The sequence below is a fragment of the Bombus bifarius genome, unplaced genomic scaffold (genome assembly GCF_011952205.1).
Source record: "Bombus bifarius isolate JDL3187 unplaced genomic scaffold, Bbif_JDL3187 scf7180000008212, whole genome shotgun sequence".
Taxonomy (NCBI): domain Eukaryota; kingdom Metazoa; phylum Arthropoda; class Insecta; order Hymenoptera; family Apidae; genus Bombus; species Bombus bifarius.
Window position 1 is genome coordinate 650,797 of NW_022884515.1, and position 17,523 is coordinate 668,319.

Below are 17,523 nucleotides of genomic sequence, written 5' to 3' on the forward strand. Positions count from 1 at the left end.
TTCTAACAGAATATTTAGAAAACCTTCCTCGTAAGTCGCAATATGCTGCAGTTATTTTTTCGTTCAGAGAAGAGTAATATTTAAAATATCTACATTTTCTTTTCTACCTTTATTTACCTCACAGTATCGTAAACGCTCAACAAATGCAACAAATTGACCGCATTAGATTGCAAACATCTTATTGCGGAAATTTTGACATTTAAATCTACCATTGGAATCGTCGAATCGCTACGAGATTACTTAACTAATTTTCAGCGGAATCGATCGATTTTTCACCACGAGAAAATCACGAGTCACGAGGCAGCAGCCTCGATCCTATAGGCATCGCCAGACGTGTCCCTTCGCGTTGAATAATATCTCGGTGGGGTGCGTGTTTTATGAGTCGGTTGCCGATTAATTAAACGGTTTATTTCGCGAAATTAATCAGACGGTACGGAGACAAAAACCGTGGACGGTATAAATGAAGCAACCACTCGAGACGCGGACCTAAGTCGTCTCTGGGCATAAATTACAATTAACCGTAGCATGCGTGCGCGTTCGCGTGAGCGCACGCACGTGCAACTTACGGTATTAAATTCATCCTGCATTTTATCGGGACGTGGCGAAGAGCATCGCGTTAGACGAGGAACGCCATCGGTGGTTATACTCGATTCCTCCTGTAAGTTTTTTCGTCTGATCCAATCAAAGATGTTTCCAGGCTAATAATTAAGCTGTCTAACGATTATTACGACGGCATTTGCATATCATACGGTAGCCCTCGAGTAACGTATAATTTCTGAGAAAGGAAAATTTCGAAACGATCGATTTACGATATCGATATTTCGAGCGAATTAGATAAAAAATTAGAAACCAGTCTTTGACAACTGCTCGCGTTATTTCACAGAATATACATGTATACGATCGTTATAAATGGATTCCATTCGTTTGGCCTTTTTTTATCCGGCGGTGAATTAATGACATTGATTGGATAATTGTAAAATAACGTTTCAGTAAGAAATCGTTCTTAGACGTACGGAGAATATTAACTTTTTGAAGGTGAAATTATGTTCGCAGTGTATTAGTTGAAAATTCTATTTTCGTGATGTCATGTAACTAGGCGGGTCTGATATATTTCATTTTCCGTCATGAATATAACGGTAAATGATTTCTCGGAAGAAGATGGTTCCTGGTAAATGGAAATAACGAAGCAACAATGTGTGTTTTATCTTTTTCTAAAATTCAGTGATTTCTCAAGGAATTAAACTTTAGATTTTGAAAATAATGTTTAATATATACCATCCATTCGAACAACCAATTATTTTTCACCGCTTTTATTTTCTAATTATTCATTCTTATTTCTAATGAATTCTATTGTCCAATTAATTCTCCAATGTATGGAACTGGTTTTACCATCTTTCAACAAGAAAATAAAAAATAGAAATTTAAATCTCCTAATAAGAATATCAATACTTCTTCGACGACGTCGTTCATACCGCGTCTACAGGCTACTACAAATTATAATATAAACTGGACGCACGCAAATAAATATCACCGTTTTCTTATCTGTCCATCGAATTACCTCACGTTCGATCGTTACGGTTGTTCGCAGGGAAAAGAAGGACGCGAGTCAGGCAGTCTGTAGTTGATGGACGTGCGTTATTCACCACGTGCCCTTCGTTCTCGCCAATGGATCGGGTGTCGTACACCGGCTCGTACCAATTACCGTCTGGCCGTCGGTTAATTAAGGATTGGGGCAATGAGGCCCAGCGATGCAGTTTCCGTGATAATGATTATCTGCGACGGTAATTGAGCGAGCTGTTACGCCAGCAAACCGAGACACCATAGAACGTCGGGAATAAAGAAGCAGGAAACCTCTGATATTTTGTTTTTGGAAGATCTTGAAGAAGAAAACTTCGAAACCGGAGAAGAAGAAACGACGAAATTAGTTTTCTTCTTTTTAGTTTGTATATAAGGACGGTCCAAAATAACTGAAAACAAAAATATAGAAATGTAAAAATGATTCTATATTTGTTATAAATAATTGATATATATATATTGGAACAAATATACTTTTATATTTGAGATATATAATCATTTGATATTTTCCCTTTAACATTGTTCATTTTGTAGTCCAAATTTATTTGACCCCCAAACATATGGAGAATATCCAGGCGAAGAAGGATAAAAAGGATTCTATGTTGATCTTCTGTTTTACATTACTGAACTCTGTAATACTTTGGTACTTTAGTACTTTCTTCGATGCTTCCAGTGGATAATTCATAAAAATTTGTTCTTCATTTGTTTCACTTTAACAAGTCTTCGTCTAAAGATTTCCCTAAAGCATTTAAATTCCAAGTTACATTCTCTTTTAGTCTTTTGTTCTCTTCTACGTAGCAAGTACTAATTCCAAGTTGGTGTATCGTCAAATTAAATCCTCTTATTTATAATTCACCTTTGCAACAGCCTAGACTAATCGTCTTTTCTTTATCTGAATACGTATGTTCCTGAAGCAGGAGAGTTAGGTGAGTAATTCTAGCAGGAAAGAGGGGAACCTCGTGGATAGCCGCGAAGCGAGCCTGCAGGCAAAACGACTGGACGAGATCGGCGTGGATGTGTGCGGACACGAACAGGTACGTTCATAGACGAAGAAAAGGTAAGGGTGGCACGCGCGGCCCGCTTCTATCGCTTCCGGGCATCAGCGTGCTCGCGAGCCGCGGCTAATTGCTCTTTAATGCAAGCGAGCGAGCGAGCGAGCGAGCGCGTTGCTTTTCTTAGACGCCGAGGGAAACTGACCGCCGTCCTAGACGGCTGTAAGAAGCAGAATATGCGAGATTTATGCCGGCCCCCGGACTTTTCGTTACGCTTTGTTTGGAACATGGTTCTAGTTTTGAGAAAACTCTCGGTGCCTCTCTTCCTTCTTTTTAATTGCGACGGATAACTGTGCCTCTGATATCGATCTACAGCTGAATACTTAGATTACAATATCGCTAATAACCGAGGAATACGCGTAGAGATTGAGAAATATCGTAGAAAGTTTCTTGTTTCGATTTAAATCGTCACGATGTTGAGTAATGGTTTTTTCAGAAATATTTCAATCGTGTTACGTTGATGATTTGCAGAATTTTGTCAATTCCTATCTCCACTCAGTTTAGCACTGTTGTAAATTCTTTTATAATATATCTACATACACGTTGACCATGTGCGCTAACCCTCCGATTCTCATAAGCACCAACAGGTGTTCCCTTTTATTCGTTTGACAGCATAAGCAAATCGCTGGCTTATGGGTTCTAATGCACGCTAATGACTTTATTTTAGTATCAATTTCAGTGTGTTAATTTATAGTAGCGTTGACACGGTCTTTGGTTACAATAACGAGATATGGTAAAAAATAATGTATTTCACATGTATTTCCAAACAACTTCTGTGCTCCGTTCGATCTCAATTTTCTTTAAAATCATGTCAAAAACCACAAAATCTATCCATAAAAATAAAGATCGAGTGATTGGAAAAAATTAATCAAAGATAGCAGACTTCCTTCCGATCAATGATACAGAACAGAGTCCCATCCCCTTCTACGATATGTATAGCGCAGGAGACTCTCGAATAAGTCTTAACAAAATCGTTAATGTTTATTCCCCATAAATAGCTGAAGGTGCGTGTTTTTATATCTGCCGAGGAAATCCAAGAATTCTCGACGACAAAGAAATAATTATTCTCTGAATCGTATGTCGTGAATTCTTTGACGCTTGATTATACCGTCAAAGGGTCAATGAATCTTTCTACTATCAAGCTGACTTGAAATCGTGTTCTTCTCGTGTTTCGCCTTACGTCGATTCTTACCGTGGAAAACGTGGTTGGTCGCAGGGACCACATCTGCCGAGGTGGGCTAGTTAACGTGCGCTCGGTTCGCGGTAGAGAATGGACGACAGAAAAGTACATAATACCTGGCTGGGATAGTAAATTTTATAAAATAATACCCTCTATGGGGCTGCATATTCATTTTTCCGGAGGGTCCTCCCCACGGTTCCCGGTGTCCGGCCTGAGTCGTCTACATATGTATGAGCTTCTGCTCGACTCCGTTGGTCACGCCTCGGCGAATCGAGCTTTCTGCCCTTCATTTTTCCTGCCTGTGTTATACCCCGTGTACGCGGCCCGCGACCGAACAAACAACCGAGGCTGACCCGAAAAAAGCCGGGTAAACCGGATGATTAGCACTCTTCGACTTCCTTCCTTCCTTCCGTGTGCAAGCTGCATAACGACGCTCGATTTTGGATGGCTTCGAGCGCTCGTAATTTCTTGCGAATGCACGCCGAAGCTGAAGAAAGCTTTCGGTGCACGTTGCTTCTCGTATTGTTTCACTTTTTTTCAGTAAGAATTTTTTATTGCCTCGTCACTGGACTACGGATTTTCTATCTTTGCGAAGAGAACGAAAGAGGTGTGATCTATATAGTAATTTGCTTTGCTTAATAAAAGTAGTAGAAATTATGACGAGTGTGCTTCTGACATTTTATATATTTTTCTGCATCATACGCATCCCTTGGATTTTCACAATTTTATATTTATTGCAGACGCGAAAAAATCATCGATCAAAATTCTTATGACGTTATGCGATTAATATAGTATAATACTTGTTATGCCACGTTCATCGTCTGTCTTAATTAATATTAGATAAGAAGAAAAGAAAGAAACATTAGTCCACTCTAATACAGCAAGAAAGTAAAAATCTGCTCATTCACGATTTTGTCATATGGCAGGTGATATGTGCTTCGGACATTTTGTATCGTATTTGTTTCTTAACAAAATTTCATTTTCCTAATTGTTCCAGACACGACGTTTTTTTGGTAACACTTGTATAACGATATAAATTTCCAGCTCCAACCCTGTACAATCTTTCACTTTGTTCTGTGTGAAACTTTTCCAATTAAATACACCATTTATGATCATTTTCACACCATGACGTACTTAATACCTAACAATCCACACTTTTAATACCTTCGCAATTGTTTAAACTAACTTTCGATCGACCTCTCCGTATCCTGCCGTGGCGGGAACTTTGACGAGGGTCTAATTGCGGATCGGTTGGTACACTGGCGTCTTCCTTTCGTTTTCGTGGAGAGTTTGCGGCGGAGGGGCGGCCGCTTCTATAAAATTGTAGCCCCTTATCGTCGCAGAGGAAACGAAACATTAAATCGACTCCGACGGAGGGGGCGGGCTGTTTCGGTGGGTGCGTCCGAGATTTCCTGTGCGGACTCTGGATGCTAGGAAGGATGACTTCCTACCTAGCGTACAGGGCGCGTCCATCGCTGCGCGCTGGCGTCATCGAGCTAGATTTATTCGATACAAGGAGGGAACGCGTAACAAGAATTCTCGCGCTGGCTCATCTTATTCTTGCAACGCACGCGATCCAGCGTTGCTTCTTTCCATTTCGATTCCAACTTCCTGCCATGATTCTTGATTGGACTATCTTTTGATATAGCACGAAGTACATTGCGCCTACGTTTGTTCGTACGTGTGTTCGTTCGTGGGTTTTGCGAAGCTCGTAGATCTCGTACTTCATAGATATCTATGGAGAAGGAGAACGATGAAATTATTACAAATACTTTGAGATACCTGGTATTTTTGGAATGTTTTATGAATAATCAGAAATCTTCCGTTACTTACGATATTCCAAGAATCGTTCTGTGATTCCAATTTCTGAATTTTATCTTGTACTTATTGTTAAATGGACATAGAAAAAGAAACATTATTTTTAACCTTCGTATTACTCATTTTTATGAAGCAGAAAATGTTATACAACACGAGCTCTGTATAAATTATACAGAAACTCCGTATAAATTGGAAACCAAGGAACTGGAGATCTTCAAGTTTACTACTATCCTTTTATTAGTCTCATTTATCTGATGGTAACTTTACAGATAGTAGAGATATACCTCATAAAGTATTCTGGAATGCTATCCAATATATTCAATCAGAATACAATCTCAATTTCTCCAATCATAAGTAACTTGAACGTTTGTATTAATCAAATCTGACCAAAATATAGAACATACATTGTACGAAGTAGATTAACCAGGAGATCAACATCCGCAATCCTCTCAACACATCTAACAGTAGAATCAGACGATCCGTTTCAGACAGCGCTACTAATGCCTGTACGCACTCGTCGATGACACGTTCCACAACACATGTTCCATATCATCGTCCGCATAACGCGTCCACTGCTCATGACGTCTTACACGCAATCTTTTCTTGCTTTTCTTTTTCTTATTATTATTTTTCCACATAAGCTTGCTCGCAATATCGCGATATCTAAACAAGTTTATCATTAATGCAGCAGTAGTGGCGCATTACTAGGAATTTGTATATAATGGTGCTATGTACATATGTAATGCGCCGGCCCACACATAATGGCGATATCATAAGATACGAACCAATAGCGGCAATTGTATGGAAATATGTATCTATGAATGAAGACACTTTCATTTATGAAACCAGATACTTATGTACCGGACACGGGCGTTGTAACATCCTGCTATTATGTGTCCTTACCTACTGCTCCTCCCTCCTCCACGTCTTTCCTCCTCCGCTTCGCTATCGTCTACCTCGCCTCCTCCCTTCGTCGAGCCACCTTCTGCTACCGTCATACGCTTTTATAGATTGGCGTTCGTTCGATGCTCGAGTTTATGCGCATATCGATGAGCATCGTTGCCCCTTTCCTGTATTAACTTGCATTCTCGCTGGAAAATCCGGATAAATTGGCTGTAACTGTTATCGCAAATCGTTATTTCTCAATTTACTTATCAGATATGTGGTCATTTGTTATATAAATTTCTGGAGGAGATGGTCAGAAGATTTAATGTTACAAGGATTCGAAAGTAAGCTTGCGAAAAATACTTCGAGAGATTTGCAGGAGACGATAGCCAGAAAGTTTAACTCGAGGCTAACTTGAGATCAAAGTACGGGAAGAATCTTAGAAAAGAGAAAAGATTTGGGGAAGAATTCTTAAAATTTGGTACAGATTCGAAAAGAAGCGTAGGAGAAAGGTTTATATTGGAGGAATTTCTGGCTGAAGAAAATATACGGAAAATTTAATTTGATAGAAATTGAGGAAGAATCTTAGAAAGAAAGAAAATATAGAAATAAGCTTTGAAGAATTTCTAAAGGAAGAAGATGTATAGAAAGTTTGCGTTCGTAAACATTGGAAAGGAACTTTTTAGAACAGAATTTGAAGGAAACATTTTTGGGGGAAGAAGGTCGTTAGAAAATTTATTTTAATAAGATTTCGAAAAGAATCTCGCGAAAAGAACGTAGGAAGGACACTCGAAAAGAAATTGCTAAAAAGCGATTTTTATATCCGAGTCTCAGTTCATTCATACATGATGTGGTCAGGAGGTACGAGGATTCCTCTGGTTCGTAGATCGTCAAGCAAAAAGGGACGAGCAAGCAACCCTTCATCGAAGGAGGTGGTGGAGGAGGAAGAAGGCTGGCGAAAGAGGCGAAGCCAGTTAGGGAAGGGAAAGGAAAGAACGAGGCTGAATGCGGTGACTGTGACGCTTTCCGGTCAGGTGCCGCCCTGACGATCCTTCTCCTTCCAACTTCCATTTAGATCCACTCATTCACTTACTTTTACCCTCCTTCCTTTGCCTTCCCCTCGATCTCTTCCTCCTGAATCGTCCTCCTCGTCGTAAGAAGGAAAATAGAGTGCACGCAGAGGAAAACAGGAAATTAATCCTTTCTAAATCGAGATCGCGAGTCTTGAAAAAGAAAAAAAAAAAAAAAATAGAAGAGAAAATACAGAAAAGACGATGTTTACAGAGTCAAAGTAATCGATTTTAGAAATTCAAATTTTTCATCGGAATTCTATAAATTTGCAAATTGTTGCATTCATGGGTATTCTGATAATTCTTTGTTAAATATTTTTTCGTGTACCAGTCGTTTTGATTCCTTTTATCAACAATATGTACGTATTAGTGGTCAGTAATATTAGCTGAGCACACTTTAACATTCCTAATCACTCGAAAATCTTGCAACAATGAATTAAATAGCCTCTGTGTTAGATTCAGATTTTATTTCTGATTCTCAGTGTGTTGTGAATCGAGAATGATGGATAGCAGGAAACAAACGAATTTCGCTGGTCAGTAATATCCGACAGTTCGCATCAGAAAAGAAGATACCGAACGTTTCTTTCTATTTACCAGGTTATTACCGGTGTAATTATCGCGCTGCCTCGGGAGGCCATTGTCACAATGGGCGTCCGGAGTTTCCCTACGATTATCGTACCGAAAATCTCTCGCTGGCCAACCAACTCCTCGTCAGCTTCCTGCCTGCGACGGACAACGATTATTTGTCGCAACAGCACCGTAAATTCTGCCAGAGAGGAAGGAAAACGGAAAATTAGTCGAAGGAATGACAGCTTTCCATCCTGGTGATCGTCGTTTACCAGACGTGTTGAATGTTTAAATTGAAACGGTTTCTTTTTATAGAAGAACGAACAGGCAGATACAGTTTAACATTCGTCACTAGATAATGTTGAATTTTCGTTATTTTAGGTATCCTGAATTTCGAATACGATCGATTAATTCTATTAACTCCAATTATTACGTTTCATTTCTACTTCTTACGAATCCTCTTGCAATTTACATTTCAATTTCTGTGCCTAGCCAGTTCCTTATTTTCTGTATATCTTATTATTTCAAACTTACCCCAACAGGTGCACGATTTACCTTTAATTAATTTTCCAACAAACTTTATCCATCTAGATATTTCGATCCTATTTTTCCGTCATATATCTTACATATTCCAGCGAGTTTACTATATCCAAGCACTTCTCAATATTCTCTAAGTCCATCATATTTAGCTATTTTTTAAATATTCCACCCGAATTTTATATTCTGCGATTAAAATACCCACGCTATCTATTTTTCTAATTAATTTGAACTCAGCGTAGCCTAAACTTAACCCGCTCAACCCCCGAACAAACTTCATCCACCTAAATATTTCAACCTTTCCCTCGAACAGAGAGCCCCTAGAACAGCTATAAAACTTTGCACATTAACGTCCCTTTTCAACCCCATCTCTCGCAACACCAAACGCACCCTTAATTATAGGACCGTGCGTTGTTTTCGCAAAAGCGGGGCGACGATAATCTTGCACCTCGTTGTAGTTTCTCCATGATTATCCTACCGAAAAATCTCCTTCTCTCGTTTGTGTGCACCGTCGTTGGTCGGCGTTGACTTCCTGTACCTGCCGGGTGGACAATGACCAGCACTTGCCGCAATGGCAACGGGGCAGACGCGCTCCTAATATCTGCTCGGCCGATCTAGTTCGCGGAAGCCGACGATACCTGTGCATAAACGTATGTAGGAACGTATGTTGGTACGTGCACGCGCTCAAACCTTCTCCACTACATACGCAATACGCGACCATAAGCACAGTGTACGTATGTGCATGCGCTCCACTATTCTTTCTTTCCTCTCCTTCCTGTCCCCTTCGATTCGCGTGCGTTCCACGGATACGCTGTTTTTTGCTCGCTTGAATTTCTATCGTCGTCTAGGAATTTCGATGTTTCGGCTTTTATTTTTAATTATTATAGATGAGGTGTGTTACAAATATCGTTTAGAAACTCCAGTTCTATTAAAACGCAACCCTTAACGCTCTCACTGGTCTACGAACTTCAACTTTCCATAGTTGAATATTTCACAGTTGATCACGGTAATTTGCCTGACTCCACTTTTAGTTTGCGTTTTATCTTATCACCGATGATTTATATCGCGTAAAATAAGAAGTACGAAATAAATATTACTTATTCTTAACTCAAATACCTAAAATATCGCAAAGTCTGATACGTAATTAATGGTCCAACGATACCAATTATGGGTAAAAACAAGTTCCAAAGTTTTCAAAAACTGTGAAGAAACCTATCCTAAAATTAGTTAGTTTCATTGGATTTGGTAAAAAAAAAAGTTCAGTATCTAATCCTAAATAACTTTCACGATTACTAGTAGCACAACAATATTCAAAATCCAGCACCTAATCCAAACCTAATCAACTACTCTCACAATCGTCGATCCAGATCAAACGATACTCGTTAAGGATTAAGTAAATTTCAAAGCTACCAAAAAATCGGAAAAATCTCGACGAAACCTGTTCCAAAAATCACCTGTCTGGTTGGTCGCAGACTCGTCCCAGGTGGTCAGGTTTGCATGCGTCTCTTCCACTTCCTAGAGCGTGCATCCCCACGCGGCTACGGACACGCGTGACGCGTACACTCACCAGGAGGACTCGTGCTCTCTCGCGACGACCGGGGGGAGCACCGATTTCATCGTGGACGAGGGGTAGACGAGGAGGCGGAGGTGGAACACCTCCGGAGAGGGTTTCTGGAAGGAGGATATGATGGCTCGTGGCGTTATGCTCCGCGAACTGTTATGCTCCTCGGGCACCACCGGACCATAAGCTAGGCTACTTCGCTCCCGTACGCTCGGCGCAACAGCCGCCACGTTTCTTGTTATATTAGCGCATCGGCGTCGCCCGACTAAAGCCAACGAATCATCCTCGAATCATCTTCTTTCATCCAGTTCACCAAGTCCTTTCTCATTCTTCTTCTCTATAGTTTTTGAAATAATTCTTGCTCCTCTGTTCCTTAGTTTAGTTGTGCAAGATCGAAGATTTTTAATTTTCTGGAAATAGTTGGAAATGGTTGAATGTTTTCTACGAAGCTGTAAGTCTTTAATTAAGGTTCTATGTTGATAGTAACTAGGTAATATTTTATTCTATATTTACTTGTATACATGTCTGATATTCTTTAAGACGTCTTTATAATTCCGGCGCGATGATTTATAGTATTTGTTCATACGTGATATTCTCTGCGAAATAGTATAATAATTAATTAGGTGTATATAGAACCGTTTAGAAACCAAACTAATCAACTCGATCAAATCTCGTTAACGTTAGATCGTAATCAGACATTTTATACGTTACAGTCTAATAGCGTCTAATTCTACAGAATTCTATTTGAAATATCCTACTTTATCCGGTAGGATAGTCCATTCTACTTACATTACCGAAACATTGACTTTGAAATATTTTCATGTAACTAAGTTGAGCTATCGTATGAAAACATATTTACGTAAAAACGTCTAATATCCAATGCTTCCAGTAACATAATTCCAATAACAATTCAAGTATTTTTACATAAAACTATTTTTATATAACAGCTCGAGTTAGTTATATAAAATTATTATTATTAAATATTTAAAAACGCCCAGAATCCAATGTTTCGTTAATATAAATGTGATAAGCTGTCTTTCCAAAGTAGAATATTCCGGTGAGCAGAATTCAGTAGAGTCAGACGCCAATGGATCTAGGCACGAGCCACGAGTCTGCGTCGAATATGCCTCGCAGTCTCTGACCCGCAGTTCCTCTCTGAGGTACAGTGTTCCGGGGAGGCGGAGGTGGACGAGCATCACGATGAAGAGGTGGAGGAGAAGGACGATGGAGAAAGATGGCGCGGGAGGAGAAGCGGAGGAAGGAGCGTGTTCGTCGTTCAGCATGCGTAAGGAGCGCTGTGTGGCATTATGCACGGGCCCGTAAGGCTGGTCTGAAACGAGCGAATAAGAAAGTAGTTAAGGCCTCGACTGGCGGAGGTGGTTGCACGGATCGAGGCATTAGTTACCGGAGGAGGAGAGGGTCGACAGGGGGAGAGGCCTGCTGCCACGCGCTACCTGTCTCTCCTCTCTCTTCTGATGCGCTTCTCCGCTTCTCCTCCACCTCGTCACTTCCTCCTCCCTCCTCGATCCAAATTTTATACACTCGTTCTAATATACATTTATGTCTTTGGCTGTTTTATTCAAATCCTTTATCGTCGATAGAAAACTTTCTTCCATTTTTCGCTCCACTCTTTTCAATACATTTTTCCTCCTTTTTTACTCGTTTTTCGATTATTCATCGTTGATAGAAAACGTTGATCTTCCATTTTCTTTTTGCCCGCGTTAGACCGTCTTATTCTACTTCTTGAACGTCTTCACGATGTTTTCCTTTCTTGCGTTCTCCATATTTGAATGACTCGAAAAATCGACAGACACGGCTTAGATAATTCAAATATAAAACACGGTACAATCTCTAACCAATAATACAATGAAAACAGTGTTCGTCTTCCCAATAAAGAATGTATTAATAATAACGGTAAATCGTAATTACACTTGAATTTTATATCAAGCAAGTTCCATATGAGGATTAACAGTAGCGATGAATCTCTTCTTAGCTTCTACAACAGAAATGAAGTAAATTATCAAAGGTACGTTAGAATAGTTATAAGTAACATATAACATATACAACATAAGTAATACAATAGTTACAACAATTATAATAATTATATTATAAGTCAACTATAATTACCGATTGAAAAATCTTCTACATAGAATCGTTCCAAATTTCAATCCAATTGATAGAAATACAGCATTTCGTCGTTCGCCACGAAGCTTCTACGCTGTCTTTTTCTCTCTTCTCGAAGTCCCCTACTCTTTATGATTCCCGCAACTCTTCCTCCCCGTTCTCCGTGCCATTCCTTCATCTAGCTCGAGCGATCATCCTCCGTGCCGTAATGTGTAACAACGACTCGTCACACTCTGCTTGCCGGCGCACACGATAATTGCCCTCATTATAGTTATTTAAAAAGCGCTGCCGCCTCCTCCGCGGCGATCGAGCCGCGATATAAGGACGCGAGTGCTCGCGCGCCAACGCGAGTTAATCGAGACGATAGTTAAAAAGAAGGGATAGAGAAGAATCGAAAGAAAAGAGGGAACGAGGCAGGGTAAAAAATAAAAGAAGAAAATTGGCCGCGTATGGTCGTGCGCCTTCGTTGTACGATCGTAAGTCTGTCGCGTTACCATAGGCAGTTTCAGTCAGTTTCTTTCCTTTTTGCTTTCCTCCGCCATCTTCCTTTGTCCATCCTCTATCCTCCTCGGTCGTTGCTTTTTTCCACTATCCATCCAGTCAGGCCATTGTTCCGGTTTGGAGGTTTTAAAACGAACACAGTAGGCTCTCTCGATTGTCGGTCGTTCAAGAATACCAGATAAGGACGTGACTTTTTGTATTAATTTGTTGCCTTTTTTATTCTCGCTTCTTTGTTTTCTTTCTATCGTCCGCTTGTACGTCCAGCCTGTTGTATAACACGGGGATGATTCAACGGTAGCTCCGTAATAAGAGATTAATGGGGTTTAATTAGCAAGCGGGATCGCAATTATCATGTGCAATGAAAGTTTCCCGTAATTGGGGAATTAAATGCGCCGCGGTAGATAAATTGACGGAGATTGCGTACCGAGGGGGTTGCGGCCTTTTCGTCCGCGGACACGCGCGAGCCAGACCGCTCGTTAAATCGCGCGAGTCTCTTCTACGGCGACCCTCGATTTATTCATTTCTTTCTTTTTTGTCGTTAACAGTATTCATCGAATCGTCGTGCTACTTGAAACGTTTCTTAAGCATCTTCGTTAGTACAATTGTTTGTTAAGTTTCTAATATTTCTGAATCTTCGTCTCGTTGCTAAGATAGAGCGAAGATGGAATTTAATGCCACGAAGAATATTGTAATACGACACAATCGAAGAAACGAGTAACCTGATAGATTCGAAGAAACAACCATTTTGAAAAGAGATAATAAACTCGCAACGTTTTCTAGCAAACGTATAATGTTACTTCAATTGTTGCATTATCTTAACTCGATATTAGCTTAACTCGATATTAGCGTGACAAGAAACACTGTTAATATAAAATGAAACGAAAAGATAGTTTCTGACGTAGGATTGATCGATAACGTATTAAATTCTAAAATTGTTCTTTCACAGAAGACGAGAAACGTAACATGTTCCATTGCTTCTTCGTCTGCGACTTCTATCTATTATATCCGTTTCACATTTGTTACAGTCGAAGAATATCATTTAACGCTATTTGAAGACATTAATGCATTTCTATGCAACATTGTAGAAACCAAGTCGGCCATATTTAATATCTATCCGTTCGCGTCAGAAAGAGGCAGAATTTACTCGACGGCCGGGATGTTCGTGATTTTATGGTCCGGTTGGAACGCGACGGTTGCCACAGCGTTACGAATGTTGCAGCTTTTAGACACTTCGCGCGTTATTAACGGTTTGCCGCGAATCACGAGCCGTGCTATATTTGTGTATACACGGAGCGCCGCCTCTAACGGTAAACGGCCGAGCAAATTCTAGGGTGGGTGATAATTAAACGCTGCACATCGTCTCGGGTCAACCACGTTTTCCTTCTTACGTTTTCCTCCACCTTCCCGCGTTGGATTAGCAAGCAACGTCCACCACGACATCCTAACGACTTCGGTCATCTTTGAAATTATGTCAATTTCCTCGTCAAACCTCCAAGAGATCCTTTCCTACGATTTAATTGCTCAGTGGCGTCGAAACAACCAACGAATGTAAAAATTGTAAATTGTTGATTGTAAAAATGGGCCTCCGTGTCAATTTCCTTGTCGAACTTCCGAGAGATCTTTTTCTACGATTTAATTACTCAGTGACGTCGAAACAATGAACAAATGTAAAAATCGAATACGAATGGGGCGTATCAGCTGGCTGTTAATAACTGGAAGTGGTCCCTTAAGAATCTTCGTAATCGATATCTTCAACGTTACTCGACACTCCATTGAATCTTCGCTGTTCGCTAACATACGCCTCGCATAAATTATTCACGCAGTTTGTGAAGCGAATCTTCCATTCGACTCTAATTTATAATATAACGGCCGGCCGTTTTACCGTTGCTTCATCCAGAATATTAGCCAGCTTTTCCTCGCCTTTGGCGAACGTTTCTTTCGACTCTCTCCTCGTCTCAACTTCGAAACGAGCTCTGGATTAATGGTCAGCAATAATGAAAATTTCTATTGGATCATCAATCATTCGTCTCGTTCGCAGTGCGACAAGTAGATCGTGGATGTTTATGCAAATTTGTATTTTTATAGACGTAATTGAAAGAATGGAATTTGAGCAGAACATTATTTCATCCATTAAGAATCGTCAAAAATATTATTCGAGTCAGCCAGAAAGCATTATATTAGAATTAATAAGATAAACGACGGAATAATTTTCCGAAATAAAATAATGTACACACGACGATTGAATCGTGACAATTAATTACAACCGAAGATATTAACATCGACCGAAGAAATTTGCCTTTGGATAAGTACAAGCTCCTTCGAGCGCAAGTCGCTTAAAAATTGTTCAGAACCGAATTTGGGAATTATCAGGCAAATTATTTACTCAAATAATTCTACCTCGCTGTATGGCGGCTTCCTTCGGAGTGATAACTTAAAATTTATCTGTAATATTAGTCTCAATTAAGATCGTTCAGGAGAAAGGCTTCCCACGAAGATAAGAGTAAACGAATATTCTGGATCCAGATCGTCGTACTATCAAAGGGAATATTTCCGCGTTCACGACTTCCGCGTTGCTATCTGCAAAAGGAAGGTCTTATCTGGTCGGCATCGTCCTCACGATTCCAACGGACGCGACGCGTGCGATGCATTTTTACGGTTCAGTTTCTTTCCAAAGACTAGCGAAAAATTCCCATTACAAAGACGATTAATATTACGATTACTCGAGAAAGAGAAACGGAATTGTTGTAATTCTTTGTTCGATCGATCGTATATTATCGTCTTCGAGATAAAAACTATTTAAAAAAGTATAAGTCGTTGCAAAATGAAAATATTTGATCAAACAACGCTGTAACAGGTCGACTACGACGGTGGTCGCCGGTGGCCCACGCTAATAAATTTTTTACATCGATCGAAGCAAGACAAATTTCATGGATCAAAAGAAGTTGGACGGTGTGAATAATTTAGATAACATCGTGAGAAAAAGACGTGTAAATACGATATTATATCTTGCAAAAACGAAATGGTGTGGTTTATTTCAATCTATCGTGGCTTCCAGGTCAAAACGTATAAAAATCGCGTGGCAGTCAGAACATTGTATCGATATAACATCACGTGTCCAGTTGAAGGATTAATCTGCATCTAAATAAACATTAGGAGGCAAAAGGAGAATCGAACGTGAGGAGCAAAAAGGAAGCGAAACTGAGCCGGGGCACGGTGAAACTGCGTTTAGCCACGACACCGAAAGAAGCGGGAGCAGCAGCATTCCGCAGGGCATAACTTAAGCGAGCCCTGAGCTCACGAAGAGAAGAGACGGGTCACGACGCCATGTGTGCGGCCTACCAACCACACCCACCACCTATTTATTTATGTCTACCTCACGGCTTTTTGTTCGTACCATCGAGCTTTCATTGCGCCGTGAACAACGCGAACAATCGAGGAGAGCCGCTTGCCCTACCGGAAAAATCCCCTTCCCGAAGGAATCGTCCTTCGAGCCAGCCCGTTTCGAATTATTTGTAAAGCGGCGCACAGAACGCTCTTCTTCTTCTCTCTCCCGGAGAATGGTGCACGCGAACGTGCTTCGGATACAGAAGGAATAACACGATAAAATGCGTTTTGCTTCTGCCTTCAGCTTTGTTTCAGAGTTTGTCTTGGATATTATGCAATGGAATTGGAATTATAGCAATATTGGGATTGACCCTTTCCATTTGCCTTCGTAAATCACTTTTTTCTTCCGTTGCAAGTATTTTAAAAAAGATTCTCGATATCTCCCACATAAAACTGTTCCAATGTATCACTTAGCATCGTCCAATCTGCAGTGCAAATCAACTCTCAATACAAATTACCTGTGAAAAATAACTTTCCCATTCGAATGCCTTGAAAGGTACAACTTCGAGAGCAATCCTTTTCATCGTAGCAAATCGCTCTTCTCTGTCATTAAAAATATCCTGAAAATGAATTCCCAATATATCTTATATAAAATTATATATTCGACTATTCTGTAACATCCAATCGTAATGAAACTATTAGGTTGTTCGAAAAGTGTCTTTCTTTTACAGACCTGTCTTTTACAACGATGCATCTTCATACAAACATGAAACTTAATCTGTCGAACGTTGTGATCTTTATTTTGATAGAACAAAATGGATCATACGTAATTCGATAAAATAATATAAGACGAAAAATGTTGTGCATCCATTATTTCCTTATAAAACGAAAGAAACTTTTCAGACGACCTAATACCATCAAAAACTGTAACTTCCCATTCGACTTTTTAGCCGAAAATACGACAGGAGTACGATACTTGCAAACTCTTCCTATCCTGCTTGTCCTCATACATCGATGTTTCCTTCGTCAAGAAGCACGTTGAGAAGAAATCAGCAGCGATGCCTGCACGATATTTTGCTTTTACTGTCGAGTGGTTCGGGGATCTCGCGCGAACATAAAGTCGATCTTCCGTTTCCGGCGAACATAGAGGCCATTGCCGTGATTTTTCCGTGAAGGAGCATGCTTGACCGGGGTCAGGTCCCTGGTTCTATCGAAGCTACGTGGCTTGGACGTTTCTAAGGCCGCGTGCAACGCCGTTCATGACTTAACACGGTGCTTGGGTTCGGCTGTGCTTTGGCGGTTCAGCCTGCAGGGACAATGCCGCATTGT

General features: G+C 40.3%; 1 long non-coding RNA gene across 1 annotated transcript; it reads right to left on the bottom strand.

Annotated features, from left to right (window-relative positions):
• Positions 1-5,643: 5,643 nt before the first annotated feature.
• Positions 5,644-14,417, bottom strand: LOC117210782. The gene is made up of 6 exons (XR_004488158.1): positions 12,373-14,417; positions 11,651-12,241; positions 10,139-11,575; positions 6,529-6,716; positions 6,030-6,288; positions 5,644-5,930 (listed from the first exon to the last, which is right to left on the bottom strand). It is a non-coding gene; the product is annotated as an uncharacterized LOC117210782 (long non-coding RNA).
• Positions 14,418-17,523: the final 3,106 nt, after the last annotated feature.